Here is a 16,879-nt window from a genome sequence, read left to right as displayed (position 1 = left end):
AAAAGGGCATGGCTGGAGCACTGCTGTGTTCTGCAGATCCCTTGGGGCTGCTGCAGCTAAAACAACTTTAATTTGCTCCTTGGGTCCCATCTGCTGTCTGGGACATGAGGAATCAAGTTATCACGGAGGGGCCTGTCTGTTGTGTGGAGACACACGCTGTGTCGGACAGCACGGCAGGGCTGGGTGATGGGTGTCTAGACAAGCACTCTGAGCTGCCACTGGACTCTGTGTGCTCTGATTCTGCTCAGCAGCAAAGGCTCTGCGATGCCAAAGGGTTCTGAGGTGGAAAATTCTTCCTCAGTGCCCAGCCTGCTCCTCTGAGTGGACAGGAGAGGGAGACTGAAGGGACAGCATGATGGGTTGCCCACTGAAACGCAGCTGCACCAGACTCAAGACACTCTAAATCTGATGGTCTCTTTAACAAGCTCAAAACCCATCAACATTTACGGAATTGGAAAATGAATTGGGTTAGCACAGTGATGAATGATCTGTGAGACAGTTTTGTTGTTTGGAGTCCAAGTACCGCCTGCATTTATTTTCTGGTAAATGTTATACATTGTCATGGATAATTCTTCAGCCTTAATTTGAGTGTTTCAAGTGTGTCTGCCTCCCTTATTTGTACCACTGAATCCCTAGCTGAAAATCAAAGTGATAAAAAATAACATGATCAATACAAAATGTATAATTATCAATAACAGTTTTCCCATGGGAAATCCATTTGTGCACACAGTAGTCTTCAGAGTAATTGTATTAAACACAGCTTATCGAGAAAATAATTAAGAGTTTATGCACATATTTGGGTAATTTCCAAAAGAATTAATGGGGAGGAAGATTCCTTCTGATTAGGATTCTGGCTTCCTAAAAATTATCTAGCTTTCCCTATCCCAACAGGAGGAACTCATTTCAGACAGTCTTCTGCTCTAATATGCAAGTTTTGTCTCTTGGTCAGGGATGCTTCATTTCCTGAACGCTCCTGATACTGTTCCCAATGCATGTTTGAAAGGTTCTGTATTTTTCTTTCCCATATAGTTGTATAGAAATGTGTAGTCAGTTAAAAATGTGCACGCACTGAGTTGTGTATGTACATAAAATCCACAAGCTCAGAGTATATTTCTTGATTCTGTGTTTGGTGAAAGAGGCAGTCAGAAAAGACCTCTGTTTCACCTAGTACAGTTTTTACTGAAGTCATCTCTTCAGTATTATATTAAAGACTGTATTTCAAAACTCTTGACTTAAGTAAAAAAGCATTAGCTGTTTGTAACGGTTGCCAATCTCATTGAGATGCTTCAGTTCTGGGAATTAAAAAGGCCTGAACACAGCTGTGTTGGAAACAGCACAGGAGCTCTTGAGTCAAACTTACTTTATTCAGTCACCACACCACACTACCAAGCTGCTGGTGTGGGTAAAGCAAAAGGGGTTTATTTATATGCTTGCGTTTTTTTCCTATTATAAAGAATGGATTTATAGGAATCAGTAGTGTTGAGAAATAAGTTTTAAAATGCTTGTTGACATTTCAAGGAGCGTGATGTTCATGCTGCACCAATGCTGAGTTTCTGCTTAACGTAAGATTCTGTGTAAAAGCACTGTGACGTCTGTAGTGCAGTAAATCTGCCAACCCAGAGAAAACAGATGTTGCTGATCCAATCGGTGTCATCAGGTGAGCTCAGTGGGGCGGGTGGCACCGGAAGGCGAGTCCGTGTTTCCCAAGTGAGGAGCCTGATGGAACACGCTGTTAGCAAGGGAGGGCGTCAGGGAGAGCGTTAGGCAATGAGACGTGACAGTGCCTGTAATGCCAGGATGTCCCTGCGCGGGGAGAGGGAGTTGCTGGGCACTGAGCTGACAGCCCGACCTGACAAATGGTATGTTTCCTAACGTCCTTTCTCAGGATCCAAAAAAAAAAAAAAAAAAAAAAAAAGCTTCAATGTAAATAGACAGGAGCAGAGCTTTTTCAAGAAGTCTCCCGAATCTCAATGTCAGTTCTATCTTCTCTTACTCTTCATTAAGTTCCAGGGTTGATTTTTCTTTTGATCAAATGGAAGAGACAAGGGAGCAAAAATGACAATTTTAAAAGTACCTTGGAAAGTACCTCGATGTTGCAAGTGGAAAGACATTTGCAAGCTGGCTCCCAATTCTAATACTCCCTCTAAAAAACAAAAAAATCTTTCTTTGCAAATTCAGGATACTTGAGAGCTCTGCAGATGTTGCAAAGAAAGGTGAAGAAAACAGCAACTGTTCAGCAGGATTCTTTTGCACCTTTTAATTGCCTAACATAATGTGGGTAGCAGACACTGCTGCTCAGGGAAGCGTTGCTTCCACATCCATGGTTTCTCCTCTCTTTGCATGGCTGTGTGTGGGAGCAGGGATTAGTGCATGGCCATATGGGAGGGAGCTCAGGCAGAACAGTTTCTTACTGAGCCCTGCTGCAGGAGTGGTGGAGACAGCACAGGGAGCGGGAAATGAGGGAGGAGGGGACAGGACTCCAGTGACACTTCATGGAAGTGATGCTGAAATCCCCCGAGGAGCTGAGGGGATGAGGACATGGAGGCTGTGACCCCTCCACATGCCTCGCAGACCCCAACTGGAGAGGCATTTTAAGTAATTTATCAGTGTGAACTCCAGAATGGGTTTTTTCCTACTTCATGGGATTTTCCACTGGACAAGAAGGATGTGCATTACTTAATAGGAAACTGAAATGAAGGTCGGTTGTTGATATTTCTTCTGTAAATCAGCAGGCTGGATCATAGCTTTATGTTCATAGTATATTGAAGCGAGGAATCAGCTACTTTTAACTACATCAGTTCTCCTCTCTGGGCACCAAGAGCCTGGAAACTCCTAAAATGAAAGGTAGGGGAGGGGGGTGCATTGTGTGGGAGCAAGCCAGGACTTTATACACTCCCTGTTTCCTTTATCCAAGATCAAATCCTCTTCTACAACATTTGTGAGGCAGCTGCAGACTTACTGACCTTGCATTCAATCAGTGACCCATCAGTACTGCTCGGTTTAAGAGAGCTGTCCTTAAATCAGCATTCGTCCTCCCGCCCAGAACTTCCACAATTCCACATGGAAAAACCCTGACACCCAAATCAGCCCCAGCTTTTCATCTATAGAAGGAAATCTCAGCGGCAGAATTCTTCAGATTGCCTCAGATCAACAAGAGAGAGAGGTCCCGCTGAAATCTGGCATATCCTCTGGGAGCTGTGGGAGTCAAGGACAGTTTTCCCCAGGCAGGCAGCTTTTCCAGCCAGCTCCCTGGCTGCATGGTCTGTCCCTGAGACACTACATGGGAACTATGCAGAAGAGATAATATGGTCCTCTGCCAATTAATTTTTCCTGGCATGTTTCCATGGGCCTGAAGAGCAGAAAACATGTGAAGAAGTAGGAGGGAAGATCTGGCCCTGTGTATTTTCCTGAAAAGCTTGCTCTGTTCCACGCTGCTGGCAGTTCTCTCCCTTTATATTTTTCCTAGTAAAAACAGAAGTATAAAGGTAATTAATTTTTTTTTCCCTGGGGATGTTTCTTGAGCTATTATGCATATTCTTTTATTGTTTTGAAAGTGTTGCCTGTTTTATCTCACAGTGGCATTTTTATTCCCTTTATTCTCGCAGGTCAGTAGACCAGCTAGTAAGTCAAATTGCCCTCATTCTGTTCTGCTGCTTTAGAAAGATAAGAGCTGGAAACTGGGTAATATCTTCTCAGTGCACTTCTGTAAGCATCCATCCGACCTGCTGCCTTTTCTCGTGGCTCATTGTGCAGCAATTGCTCTAAATACCTGTCTCCAGTTACTTAATAGAAAGAAACCAACAGAAGAAATGGATTACATTGAAATGGAAAAGTCTTGGAAGATGTTTCCTACCTGTACAAATCCAACCTGTAAGCACTTAGCTCAGATGGGATTAGAGGATACAAGGGAGAAACAGAAGACTTTCTCTTAAGATCCTTTCTTAATGCTCTTTTTTCCAAATGCACAGTGACATAAATTTCACATATGCACATGCTTATTCCATCTGCCTCAAAACAAAATTGGTACAGTCTGACTTTTTAAAAATATATTATAAAAAACCCCAAATACAAGAACCAAGGCATATAATGAACCTGAACTTTATGCAAAATAGATAAAGGAGAGAAATTTCTCCGGTGACTAATCAGTTTATGCTGTGAAGCACCACTGACACTAATGCTGGCAGTTGCTCTCCCTGTCAGCATGTTGCTATTATACATGTACATGTCTAATCATTAAAAAAAATCTTCTAAGCTCTTTGTTTCCTTTGCTGAACTATTTGTTCTCTAGCACAAAATCCCAGAGCCAAAGTACATTGCATTAATATGCATCTAGAGAGAGTAGAAACTGTCACTGTCTACAAATGGATGTGTGTTGGCCTCCTGGTTTCACTGGATGATGATGATGATGATGATGCAGATAAGAAATTTGTCTCTCATTCTCACCTGTAGAACACAGCACTTAAACACACTATTTCTCTTGTTTTACAGTCTTCTCTTGTGCTCTTTTAGAGTCTTCCTAATCCTATTTCATTTACATATGTGTATATCTATATTTATGTATATATATTTATGTATATATTTTAAGCCAGAAGCCCAAACACAAAATAGTATTTAAGCTAAGGATCTATTGCTGAAAATATTGACACATTTTCCGTGTTTTCCATATGCTCGGTTTGGTTATATTGTGCTGGCATCCTGTTCAGTTTTTATTGGTATATTCCCATAACTGAGCAAACTGCTTGATTTTAAGTCCATCTCCAAAAATCTGCCCCCCCCCCCCCAAATGTACATTTCATCGTATTTTTCTTATCTCACAAACCCCACCTGAGCTGCTGTTGATTTAGACAGGGGTTCCTAAGTTCAGTTTGTTTGGATAGTATGCAGAAGTCATAATGCTCCTTGTGAAGGACCCTGGGGAAATTCTCTAATTTCTGACTCAAGTGCAATATGTGCCTCTTCAGTATTAGCTTCTCTAGGGAAAACTAAGAATATCTCTAGATACAACTAAAACACAAAGCGTAGCAAAACAGTGTAGCTTATTTACACTTCTGCAGGGAGAGAAGACGACAATAAATTGGTCCAATTTTAGTTGCTATTCATAAAGTGCTGAGAAGTGTTCAGATGGCGTGTTGGCGAAAGCGATGTCACAAACTGTGGTACAGAATAAAATACTCCAATACTACATTATGTTAGAATAACCAATAAAGTATTTTCTCTTGCAGCTCTCAAAGGATAATTTATAATGGATGTCTAGTTTTTCAAGGTGCAGTAATACTCCCCTGAGCCTTGGGTGTTTTTTCTGACGTTACGTGACATACAGCAGTAGCTGGAGAGGAAATTGTAAGGGACCAGCTTAGATTTTAGCAGTGGTGTATGTTTACTTCTAATGTTTCTACCTTTTTAGAATTTACCACATATTTACAGAAAGTAGTAACCACAAACTAAGAGTCAGAAACTCTTATCAATTAGTATCACAGATCGGGTTCCTTGTCCTCATGATGGATGGATGGGTCCTCTATTGAAAAGTAAAAGAAAACTCTGGAAACAGAGATTTCATCCTCTCACATATTCAGCATGCATCTGGTTTAGGTTTGTAAGACTCAGATTTCAGTATTTAAATAGCTCTTCTATTCTGCCCTGGGATCTCAATGAGAAAGGATGATATGCAAATGAAAATTACCTTATAGAAGTCATCAGTTTGGCTGCAGAATCAATCAGACTGCAGTAAAACTGTAGGTGAACACAAGCTAAAATATACCCATTGTATTTTTGGAATGTGCTTCCTGAGTGAACTTTGAAGTCTTTCCAGAGTACACAGGAAAAATCTCTTCAGAATTTCAGAAGTTCAGCAACTGTCTCCAGCTGAGTCACATTTATAAACACTGGACCTTTCAGATGCTCCATGTCAAATGATTTTTCTCAAGAAACAGGCCTTGCTTCCATACACACTGACTTCTTATTTACTTTAAAAATATATTTATTTTTTGTTTGTTGGGGTTTTTTTCCATTTATCATAAGCTTATTCTGATGAAAGCTAAAATGATTTTTCAGCATGGGCATTATAAGGATGTGAAAATGTCATGATTATCTTTACTCTTTAAAATGAAATTTTGAAAAGTCTCTACATCCCCCCTAATATTCATATTGGTATGAAAACTGTTTCACAGCTTAAGCCAGAATTTGGATCTAGGAACCTGGATTAATTTTATCCATGAGTTTCTCAGTTCCAGTAGAGAATATTGAAACCTTATGTAGGGGGGTTTTTTAAGTGTTGTCTTCTTCTTTTAATGTAAGTGATCTTGAACAGTGCTTGCTAAGTCCTAACAGTATTTTCTACATTTCCTGACTCTGTAACTGAACTCAACCATCCTGATAATGCCTGAGATACGCAGGAAAAAATGCAATATACAGAGTACCTGAGGCATTGCCGGTTTTGTTCACTCGAAAATGAGTAACTGTATTATAACTTGGCTTCTTAATTTTCATTGAAGGAGGTACAGAGCATAGTAGTTATCCCATCTAAGTCCAGCTCCCAAAGGGATTACCAGCAGCAAAGACTTCCCGAGCAAAGCATACACTGCAACAGATAATGGCTTGCTGATTCGCTTATCCCAAAAGTATTCCCAAGGCAGTTATATAAATTATTCTGAAAATGCTGGCTATAAAACAATGTAGTTTGTCTATTTTAGTAATTTAAGTGATGGCATTTATTAAATCTAAAGCTGAACTGCCTGACTCTCCACATCCTTCATAACAAAGCTCTCCAGCAAAGCATGGCAAGACCTTCAGTGGAGTTGCACCTATTTATACCAATAGGCATTATGCTCTTAGATTTTCAACCAAGGATTATTAGCTGTGGATGAAAAAAGCCACTGCCAGTTGGCTTTGTTCTTCACTATTTCTGAAAACACTTCACCATGTTTTACAAACAGTGCAGAAAGTTCTGGCTTCCCATCTTTTCAAGCAGTAACAATTACAATGGCAGAGGATGGAAGCAGCATAATAAACCAGACAAATGAGCAAAGATGGAAGAGCACAGGTACCGAGTCCAGTTACCTCCTAAGAAGCTCGGGGGAATGATAAAATCAATAATTTCTTCCATACAGGAGAAAGAAACATATAAAAATAAAATAAAGTTTGCCACAACTCCTAGAGAAGGGATGAGGTAATTTTTTAGTATGACAGTATTACCATTGCCTCAGAACTCCCCTGTAACAAGTGTCAAGATGCTCAGTGCATCTCTAATACCTTCCAAGGATTTCAAGGCTCCCAATAAACACTGAGAGGGCTCATGACTGGCCATCCTGTGCCTACAGAAGGTGATGGATGCAGAGTAAGGTGCTTCCCTAATTACTGTGACCCACGTGAGGAACAGGCAGGCTGCAGCCTCGGCCAGAAGGCAGGAGCAGAGGATCTGTGAATCTGCTCCTCTTTGCTTCTCCTCACACAGAAAGGAAAGCGAGCCATGGCTCTGTCCTTCCCCCTCCTCCGTGTTTGGGCGAGGAGAGGTGAGTACAAAGCACATCTCAAAGGAATACAACTGGCAAGGCTTCCCACAGTGCAAATAAAGAATTCTAGGAAGTGTCTTTCTTTTTATAGCAAAGTGCTTCCTGATTTCCCCATATAACATTACCTCTCCATGACAATTTGGCTGATTAACTGAATGGTACTAGTTTAATCTGCTCCCAATTTATTACACTCCATAACGAAACTGCAACGAATCTGTGGGTGCAATGTTCCCTGATGTACAGTCAGATGTAAAGGTTCCTGGAGACTCCAGTTGAGCATCTCACCAATAACATTTCTAACCACAATGGAGAGCCAAGGGGGTTGGGGACTTGGTTTTTCAGCTTTTTCCAGTTGTTAAACGTTTTGCTCAAAAATTGAAAAATACTTTTCTTCTTCTCCATATAGCTGTTTAATCACTGCTTGAGGCTGAAAAAAGTGTTTTCGAGCAGATGGCAAGAACATAGGATTTAAGCAGGGGACAGATGTAACCATATTAGGGAGCCTGGAAGATAAATCTCTTGAAATCTTGTGGCAGACGTGATCATTACTTTGTTTACATAGATGAAATATTGCTAGTTTCAATTAACAGTTGCTGTTGTCCATATTTGGGATTTTTCCCCTTCAGATGGTCATTAAAACCTGTTGTAAATCATCGTGTTTGTGCTGCTTCCATACTGTGCATAAATCATGTAGGCATCCCAGCATCTCCACTCTTTATGGAAGATGTGTAGATGGATATTTATACAACATAAAAAATGGTGTTTGCTTCTTTTTAAGCAGTTTACAAGTAACGTCTCTAGTGATGTGCTGTCTCCTGTGATGCAGGGGGGAAGCAGAGAAGGACATCTGCATTCAGCCCCTGTGCTGCCAATCCCCGCTTTGCCTCTGGCTCCCTCCCCGGCGCTATCGCAGCGTCCCTGTCGCAAACGGCTCTAACATAAAGCACGTTTCTGACTTCCCTGCATCTGGGGCGTGGGAAGGCAGCACAGTGAAGAGCAGCATTCTCTTCCTGTGGAAAAATCCGTAGGTTGCGTGAGAGACAGCGAGGAAATAACGTGTTATCTGTGTGCAGCTTCCTCGGGGCTGAGGCGTGTGGGAGAGCCTTTGTTGACCTTGGGGAAACAATGTTTTGCAGCTGTAAAGGGGAAGTCCTCTTAAAGCACGTGTGTGTGTGTGTGTGTGTGCACTCACTTTACATGTAAAAACATATATTTACACGTATACTTGGGTGAATTCAGAAGCCCCTGCTTGGATACGCTCTTTTTAAAGTCATGATCTTAAGAATATTAAGAAAATCCCCGAGCCAGTTGGGAGTGCTATAATGTTATAATTCCAACTCATCCCTTTCATTCTTGCTGGAACTGAGGAGCAAGTAGAGGTGTTAAACCTTAGGAAGTGTTCTAGTGTTAATCACAACACCTTGGGGAGCAAATGTTAGCACATCAGTTGAACAGAGTGAGTGAGAGGGGCTGTGAAACATCCATCCACTCTTCAGCACAGCATTCTTGGTGACGTTTTCCTCCTCCAACTGTAAACTCTAAACAAGTAGTGTCTGTTTGAACCAGATTTCTCTGGTACAGACATTTTTATCCACTAAAATACTTCTTATGTTTAGTTTCAAGTTTAACTGAACCAACTGAAAGTTCCTGATTGAAGGAGGAAGCTCATCCTCCTGATTAAGGGGAAGAAGCTAATATATGTTTATTATGTGTTAAGCATAAACATCCTCCAAAAGGAAAGAGGAAGAAGATGGTAGTTACAGCAATGTTATATTTTTATATATAACGAAGGCAGGGACACTACAGAGAATCAAAAAAGTAGGAATACGTAAGTGTAAATGTCACAGACTACGCACTTTACTAGAACGTGGATATTAATTGCACCATTAATTTTAATTGCACTGCATTTATAAAGTCAGACCTGTGTAGGTAAGCACTCCAAAATCAGGAAATAACAGAATTAGGGTGGCAGGTACCACAACTGTGCTGCAATCTTGAGAAATGATACACAGTTTCGACAGAAAATCATACAATTTTCCTCTCATAAATTGACAAGTAAATTTAGCAACATTTTACATTTCTTTAGCATTTCTCACCCTGATGTACTGTGTGAATTAAGTGCAGTCAGGCTCACGGAATAACTTAGTCAAAGAGCAAGAATAGAAAATAGCACTTATATAAATATTTTCTACTATATCCTCATTCCTTAGGGAACTATATGCTTTAGCAGATTTCCACTTGGGACATCTCATATCAAACTGATTTTAACTAATGACTTTTTATGATAATAACTGTTTCTAGATTCATACAATGAAAGAACTTTACTTAGTGCCAAGCAATTAGTAATTAATGAAGTGCTAACTAGGTGCCAAAATGTAAGCTCTAGTCTTTCAAATCATTTGTTACCAAAACAAGATTTTAAAAATTATCTTTAACACTATACTCAAGAAGCTTAGCTGAAAGGCAAGGAAATTAATTTGATTTTATATTAATATATAGTTTTAATCCCAGAGACTTGTATGCAGCATGATATGTCCAGTCATAATAAAGCACTATTTCTCTTTTTTTCTTAAAATGTGTAGAATAATTTGGGTTATAATCCACACAAGCAAAGTTGATTCCATTAAAGTAACTTACATGAGAAATGTTTTATGCCAAAATGCTTATGCTACCTTCTGTTAATGAAAGAGTACAATAAAGTGCAGTCTGCTGGCATTTTTATAGTCTTCGAATTCGCAACAGCAAGTGCCCTGGATTGCAATCTCAACATTTCATTACAGCTGCCCCTGCAAACATATCTCAGTTTGTTGTGGGAGCATCCACCTTTGGTGTTGCCTAATGGAAAACTGGTTTTCATCTGTGAAATTAAAAATACATGGATCGATTCCCTCCTCTCCGTTGGTAGAGAATGTTGAAGTTGCAAGCTGTTGCTTTCAAAGGGAAATGTCACATCCTCTGTAGTTTGAGGGGGTTATGTGTGGTGAACGAGTTATACTCTTGCAGAGAGATGCAGCTCGTTGGGCAGTGAATTTTAGAAATAATCATTGCTGACAAAATGTGGCATAAGTATGTCCAGAAAATACCACAGTAAATAGTTATTCGGAAGAATCCTGCAGGCTGGCCAGACTAATACCATTTCTAAATTTGTTCTCTCAGGTGTAACTGGTGATGGCAAATGTGATGTGCTGTGGGCTGGGAGATTTTCAGCCACCTTCATTCGGAGCCGTTCCCGTGACTGTGTTGGCTCAGGTTTGGCCCTCTGCACCCTCCCAGGCTGCCAGTCACAAGGGACAGCAGTTTCCTCTTACTTTTGACAGCAGTTTTCTTCATGATAGCTGACTGTTTTGCCACATATTTTCATCTAGTCATTTCCTCTCTTTTTGGTGCTTCCTGTGATTTGAATATTTAACAGCACAGCTGCAACATACAACTAATAATGTGTCTTAAGTGGAATATTTAGTATAATTGGGGAAATCCGTGCCTATAAAATAATAAGGAACATCAGCTATGTGTGTAGAGTTGGCAACTGAGTATTGGAAGGTGGTTTCTTGGAAAAGATTTTGGAATCATAGGTGAAAAGCAAATAAATATGGGGCTCTAGCGTAAAACTGGAGTGGAATTGGGCATTTCAGTTTCACAGTCTAATTGTATGTTCTCCTCCCCACTCATTCTTCAACACTTTCTCCTATGAAAGGATGCCAAGACAGCCAATATTTTCTAGTTTTCTCCATTTGATCTGTTGACATGTTGCATGTGTGGCTGTGTTCATATACAGAGGAGAGATTTCTAGTGAAGCACTGCCTAGGATGTCTGTGCATTTCCTAAACTATTGCCTTTGGTTTAGACCCCTCTGCAGTGTCTACCAGGAATTCTTTCCTCCACTGGCCAGTGTATTGTACTGATGACTATTTGTCAGTACTGAATGTCACTGTATTTTCTTCCTACTCAGTTGGGTCACTCCAATTCACACCACAATTCACAATTCACACCAATCTTCACAATTCACACCACAATTGTGAGTAATTTTGTGTCCCTTACAAATGTTGTCTCCTTCTGTACAACCCTTTTTCTAGATTATTTTAAGGGTATTTACAGCAAAACTAAAAACACCCTACTCTTTTGGTTTTTTCACCATGATTATGAATGACTACACATTCTCCTGTTCAATCTCTGTTACTTTTTGGTCCATGACATTGCTTTTTCCTCACAAGCCACTATGCAGTTTTTCTGGAAGCACTTAGTGAGAGAATTGTAAAATGTCTGGAAAATTTGTCACCTAAGCCATATATACACCCCTTAAGTAATGCTGAGAAGCTTGTTTTATGAGATAGGTTGTCTCCTGCTGTAGTGAAGAAAAATAGCTTACAAAAATAATTCCCATTGCTTCCCCCTTCTGAGCTGTTTTTACTACTTTTTTTTTTCCTCTTATTCCTCGATGATCTTAGAGCTCTTTCCCAACCTTAGCAATTCTATGAATCTATAATGTTTTCTTATTTTTTTGTTACAAATTGCTGTGTTTCCAAATCTGGTGAAACATCCTTTCCATCCACTAACTCACCTGTTGAAAACCTTACAGCAGGATGGCATTTGGCATTTTATTTTCCTTTCGCTTATCCTGGTTCAGAATGAGTTTGACACTACGCCAGATTACCATGGTAAAAAAACAAGTGGAAACAATGTTCTCTTTCTAGGCACAAGCTTTATTAAAATTGGGGAGATGGCACTGTACCTAAAAGTAATGCTTTTCTGCTTTATTGTGACACTTGTGCCTGTAGTTTCTCAAATCCTTCCTGCCTTATTTTCCTGCCATGGATTTAAAAGCTGGTACCGTCTTTCCAGCCGGCTGGACTTGTTTAATCTGGATCCTGGTACCTATATTCTCACCAGTCTGCAAATCTATTAAAAACCAGGCACTATGCATAGCAGGTGGCTCTATATTTCATCAAAACCACAGAGCAGGTGGCCTTAGATTGGATGGCAGCAATGGGTTATCAGGTATACAAATTACTAAGTCCATCTCCCAGGGCTGTGAAGGAAGCAGTGACTATCGTAACTCCGTGACAGGATGAAAATAAGTCAATTCACAACTTAATGACATTAGGTATTGCTTTCAAAGCATTCTGAATATCTGTAAATGGTAGCTATTAATTATTGCAGTAACTCGCTGGGGCTGAAGCCTGCCAGGCGGGGGGTGCGGATGGGAAGGTGGCAATGCCAAGTCCCATCTCCATGGCAGCAGCACTGCCAACTCTGGCGACTTTAGGGCAATTCTTGCAAAACCTTGTGGTTTTCTGAGGGCTTTCCCTCCAGAAATGATGCAAACACCTTGATGGCCCTGTTTTCCCCTTGTAGGCTGATCATTCCCTAACGACCTTGGGAGCAGAGAAAAGTCTTGAGATTCATTGCGCTGCGTCCCTTCAGGACGGAGTTCTTAGTAGTGTAATAGTCTTTATTTTGGGGCCAGTCCCTTTTCTTGTCCCCGTTGTCTCTCCTAAAGGGAGCGGTGCTTCACGGAGAGCTGTTTCCCTTTCCATGCTAGAGCACAAGTCTGACGAGGAGCGGCTGAGGGAGCTGGGGGGGCTCAGCCTGGAGCAAAGGAGGCTCAGGGGGACCTTCTCACTCCCTGCAGCTCCCTCACAGGAGGGGGGAGCCGGGGGGGCTCTGCTCCCTGGGAACAAGCGACAGGACAAGAGGACAGAGCCTTAAGCTCCACCAGGGGAGGTTTAGTTTGGACATCAGGAGCAATTTCTTCATAGAAAGAGTGAAAATGTAAGTGTAAATTAATTTCTTTACATTGAGGGTGGCAGAGCCCCGAACAGCTGCCCAGGGAGGGTGTGGAGTGTCCCTCTCTGGAGACATTCCAAACCCACCTGGACGCGTTCCTGCGTCACCTGTTCTAGGTGACCCCGCCTTGACAGGAGGGTCGGACTGGGTGATCTCCAGAGCCCCCTTCCCACCCTCACAATTCTGGGATTCCGTGCTTAGACATTGGAACGGGCTGCCCAGGGAGGGCGGCAGAGTCACCGTCCCTGGGAGGTGTTTAAGGAAAGACTGGGCGTGGCACTCGGTGCCCCGGGTATCGTTGACAAGGTGGTGTTGGCTCACAGGTCGCGCACACGGCGATCCCGCACGTCTTTTCTAAACGCGCCCCATCCCGTGTTTCCGTGAGGGAAGGAGCGGGGAAGGCTGTCCCTGAGGGGAGTGGGGGAGGGCGGTGCTGAGGCGGCGCGTGCGCAGCCCGCACGCGGCACCGGGCGGGGGCGGGCCCGGAGGGGAGGGGGGGGGGGCTCTGCGCGCGCATGCGCGGGCGGCGCGGGCGCCCCCCCCACCCCGTGTGTGTGTGTGTGAGTGAGAGAGAGAGAGCGAGCGAGTGGCCGGGGGTGGCCGCGGCCGCCCCGCACCCGCGGAACGGCGCCGGCACAGACCCCGCACGGAGCCCGCCGAGCCGCCCGCAGCACCGCCGCGAGCCCGCCCCGCCGCCATCCATCCCCACATCGCAGGTGAGCTGCGCTGTCGCGGTGGGGAAGAGGAGGAGGAGGAGGAGGAGGAAGAGGAGGAGGAGGAGGAGGGAGCCGGCGCCCGCCTCCGCGGAGCTCATTGTCCGGCTGCTCGGAGGAGGAGGAGGAGAAGGAGGGAGGAAAGGAGGTTTCACCCCGGCTCGCACGCCGGGCCCTGCAGGGCTGTTGCCGGCAGGGGATTGGAGGCGCTCCGTCCCCTCCCAGATCCGGGGAGGGTCCCGGCCCCCCCGGGGCTCCGCCGCCCACCTGCCGCCGCCTGCGCCGCGCTCGGGGGCGGCGGGGAAGGGGCCGGACCCCGCCGGGGGGTGAGGGTGTGGGGGTGTGCCCGGGACCCCCGGACTGGGTGTGGGACGCAGGGATGCGGGGCGAGATGTTCACCCCCGGCACCTGCGGGAGCGGCCGGAGGGTGGGTTTTGGCCGGGACACCCCCTGCGCCGTCCGCGGAGCCCCCGAGGACGGTGGGGTTGCTGCGGGGGCCGGAGGGCGGCCGGGGCGGAGCGGGCGGAGCGGTGGCTGTGGCGGTGAGATACCGCTATCCATCGGTCCGGCCCCGGGGATGGGCTCCGGGGACCGGGACACGAGAGGCAGGGCAGTGCACAGGGATGGGGACACGAGGGACGGGGCAGCACGCAGGGATGGGGACATGAGGGACAGGGTAGTACGCAGGGATGGGGACACGAGGGACGGGGCAGCACGCAGGGATGGGGACAAGGGGGACAGGGCAGCACACAGAGATGGGGATGAGGGACAGGGCAGCACATAGGGATGGGGATGAGGGACAGGGCAGCACATAGGGATGGGGATGAGGGACAGGGCAGCACATAGGGATGGGGATGTGAGGGACAGGGCAGCACACAGGGATGGGGACAGGAGGGACAGGGCAGCACACAGGGATGGGGACAGGAGGGACAGGGCAGCACACAGGGATGGGGACAGGAGGGACAGGGCAGCACACAGGGGTGGGGACAGGAGGGACAGGGCAGCACACAGGGATGGGGACACAAGGGACAGGGCCCGGGCAGGGTGGGTAGGCAGGGTATCAACCCCACATAGTATTGCTTTTATACAAACCAGGGCAATTTCAGAGCCCTGAGTTGCCTTGCGTTAGACAGAGGGTGGACAAATAAATGGTGTTTGTTTGACCCAAGGAGTGTTTGGCATTATTCCTGTCCTGGCAGCAGATGCTGGAAAAGCAATTCTGTAGATGTGTTTGAAACCACAATGAGTGGTGGTGACAGGTGATAGTTTGGAGTAACTTTGGAGTCTCTCTGTGTTTAGTACAGGCCTGGTGAAATTCCAGGGGTGTGTTTATCTACTTGAGAGTCTTCTATACTGACACTATGTGAGGGATCCTTATACTGACAAAAGGTGCCTTTGCACAGGTCTTATTCCTGCTCCACCCCTTTTCCTGTGCTAAGTTAAGGGGCTTTACTATGACAGGTAGCTAGAGGAGATGGAAACTGTTTATTTTCAATGGCATAGGTGGATAGCCAGGCAGTCACATGTTTTATAGGTCTGTGGCTTCTGAGTTTTTCTCAAGACTGGAAAATACAGGATGCATGATGATGATTTCCTTTTTTTTTTTTTCTTATTACTGCTTGCCTCTGCAGCTGACTTCATTTTAGTTGTATTATGGTGGTGTTTGTTTCTAAGCAGATTGGGTTTAACTTGCTATTCAATGGATTGAGACCCTTTTTGATATACAGACCTATTGTGTTTTTTACTGCATCATTTTATTAAATGAACTTCAACTCACCAGGTGTTTGGTTTAAAACTGTATTAGGTCTCAGCAGGTCATTAGAAATAATGCATGGACCAAAGGTTGAAAACTACTCACTGCTGATACTTTGTATCATTTTCATGCAAGTGGTTTACTTTTTGACCCTCTTAAACTCAGATACTAAACAATGAGGAGTAGGAAAATATATTTTTTCCCATAAATTTCTCTCGACAACACAGATGCATTTTTTTCATGTATTATTGTAGGGTGATTTATGATAATTGAGGCAGAGGACTTCCACAGGCACCTCTGCATGAGCTGAACTGGCTTGGGTCTTGTTTTTTTAAGATGATATGATCCACCTGGATGCCAAAACAGCTGGAGTGAGTTGGCACCATCAAGTGCCACAGAATAACATCCTGCAGAAGTTGGTAATTGCTTCTGATCTTTTCTAGCAGTGCCCCTGGTTACTCTGCTAAGTGTTTCTGGGCTATATAACTAAATTTTTTTTGTTGTTTGTGTGGTGTGTGGCTTTTTATATTTTAAAGGAAATCTCCTGCAGAAGCAGAACTCTTCCTGCTTTGCAGAGCCTCTGCACATCCCTCCTGTGGATTGTCTGCAGTCCTGCTCGGAAGTTGGCTGAAGCTGGGTCACTGGAATTGAGAGGGTGCCCTCTGGTGACATCTGTATTTGGAGTTTGGGTTGCATGTAAAGGAACACTCCAGCTAGTCTGGAATTAAATATTCCCAGCAGCAGGGCTGGAGGAGTGTTCTGCACTGACATGCTGGTGGGTCATGGCTGAGGTGGGGGACGGGCAGTCACTTGTGAGTTAATGTGGAGGCTGTGCAGCAGTCACTTGGTGCCTGTGAGCCCCCTTGTGAAATATTCTACCTTAGAATTTGTGTTGCTGGATTTTGATGAGGATTGTTTGATTCCTCAGTCTAATGGAGACGAAACTCCCCTCAAAAAGCCTCTTCATGAGGTTGTCCTGTTTACTCATCAGTGGAGTTTTTTTTATTTTTTTTTTTTCCTGTAGAATTTTTGGGTTTTTTCCTGCAGAATTTTGGAGGAATCTTTTTCCTTCCCTGCACTTTTATCTTGCCTGGTCACTGTGTAGATTAAAAATGCCGATG

At 44.1% G+C, this 16,879-nt stretch overlaps 1 protein-coding gene across 4 annotated transcripts in view; it reads left to right on the top strand.

Annotated features, from left to right (window-relative positions):
- Nucleotides 1-13,896: 13,896 nt before the first annotated feature.
- The window catches only part of RALGPS2 (Ral GEF with PH domain and SH3 binding motif 2), a 102,689-nt gene continuing 99,706 nt past the window's right edge, over nucleotides 13,897-16,879 (top strand). For 3 of the 4 annotated variants that reach the window (XM_032696393.1, XM_032696394.1, XM_032696392.1), the window contains exon 1: nucleotides 14,415-14,432. The gene's annotated coding sequence lies outside the window, so the exon portion shown is untranslated. Of the gene's footprint in view, nucleotides 14,009-14,414; nucleotides 14,433-16,879 lie in introns of those variants that run through there. The other variant, XM_032696396.1, reaches the window with a different exon arrangement.

This window comes from Chiroxiphia lanceolata, chromosome 9, assembly GCF_009829145.1.
Source record: "Chiroxiphia lanceolata isolate bChiLan1 chromosome 9, bChiLan1.pri, whole genome shotgun sequence".
In the NCBI taxonomy this organism is placed as follows: Eukaryota; Metazoa; Chordata; class Aves; order Passeriformes; family Pipridae; genus Chiroxiphia; species Chiroxiphia lanceolata.
The sequence above is the reverse complement of the archived record's forward strand: the minus strand, read 5'-3'. Positions and strand labels throughout refer to the sequence as shown.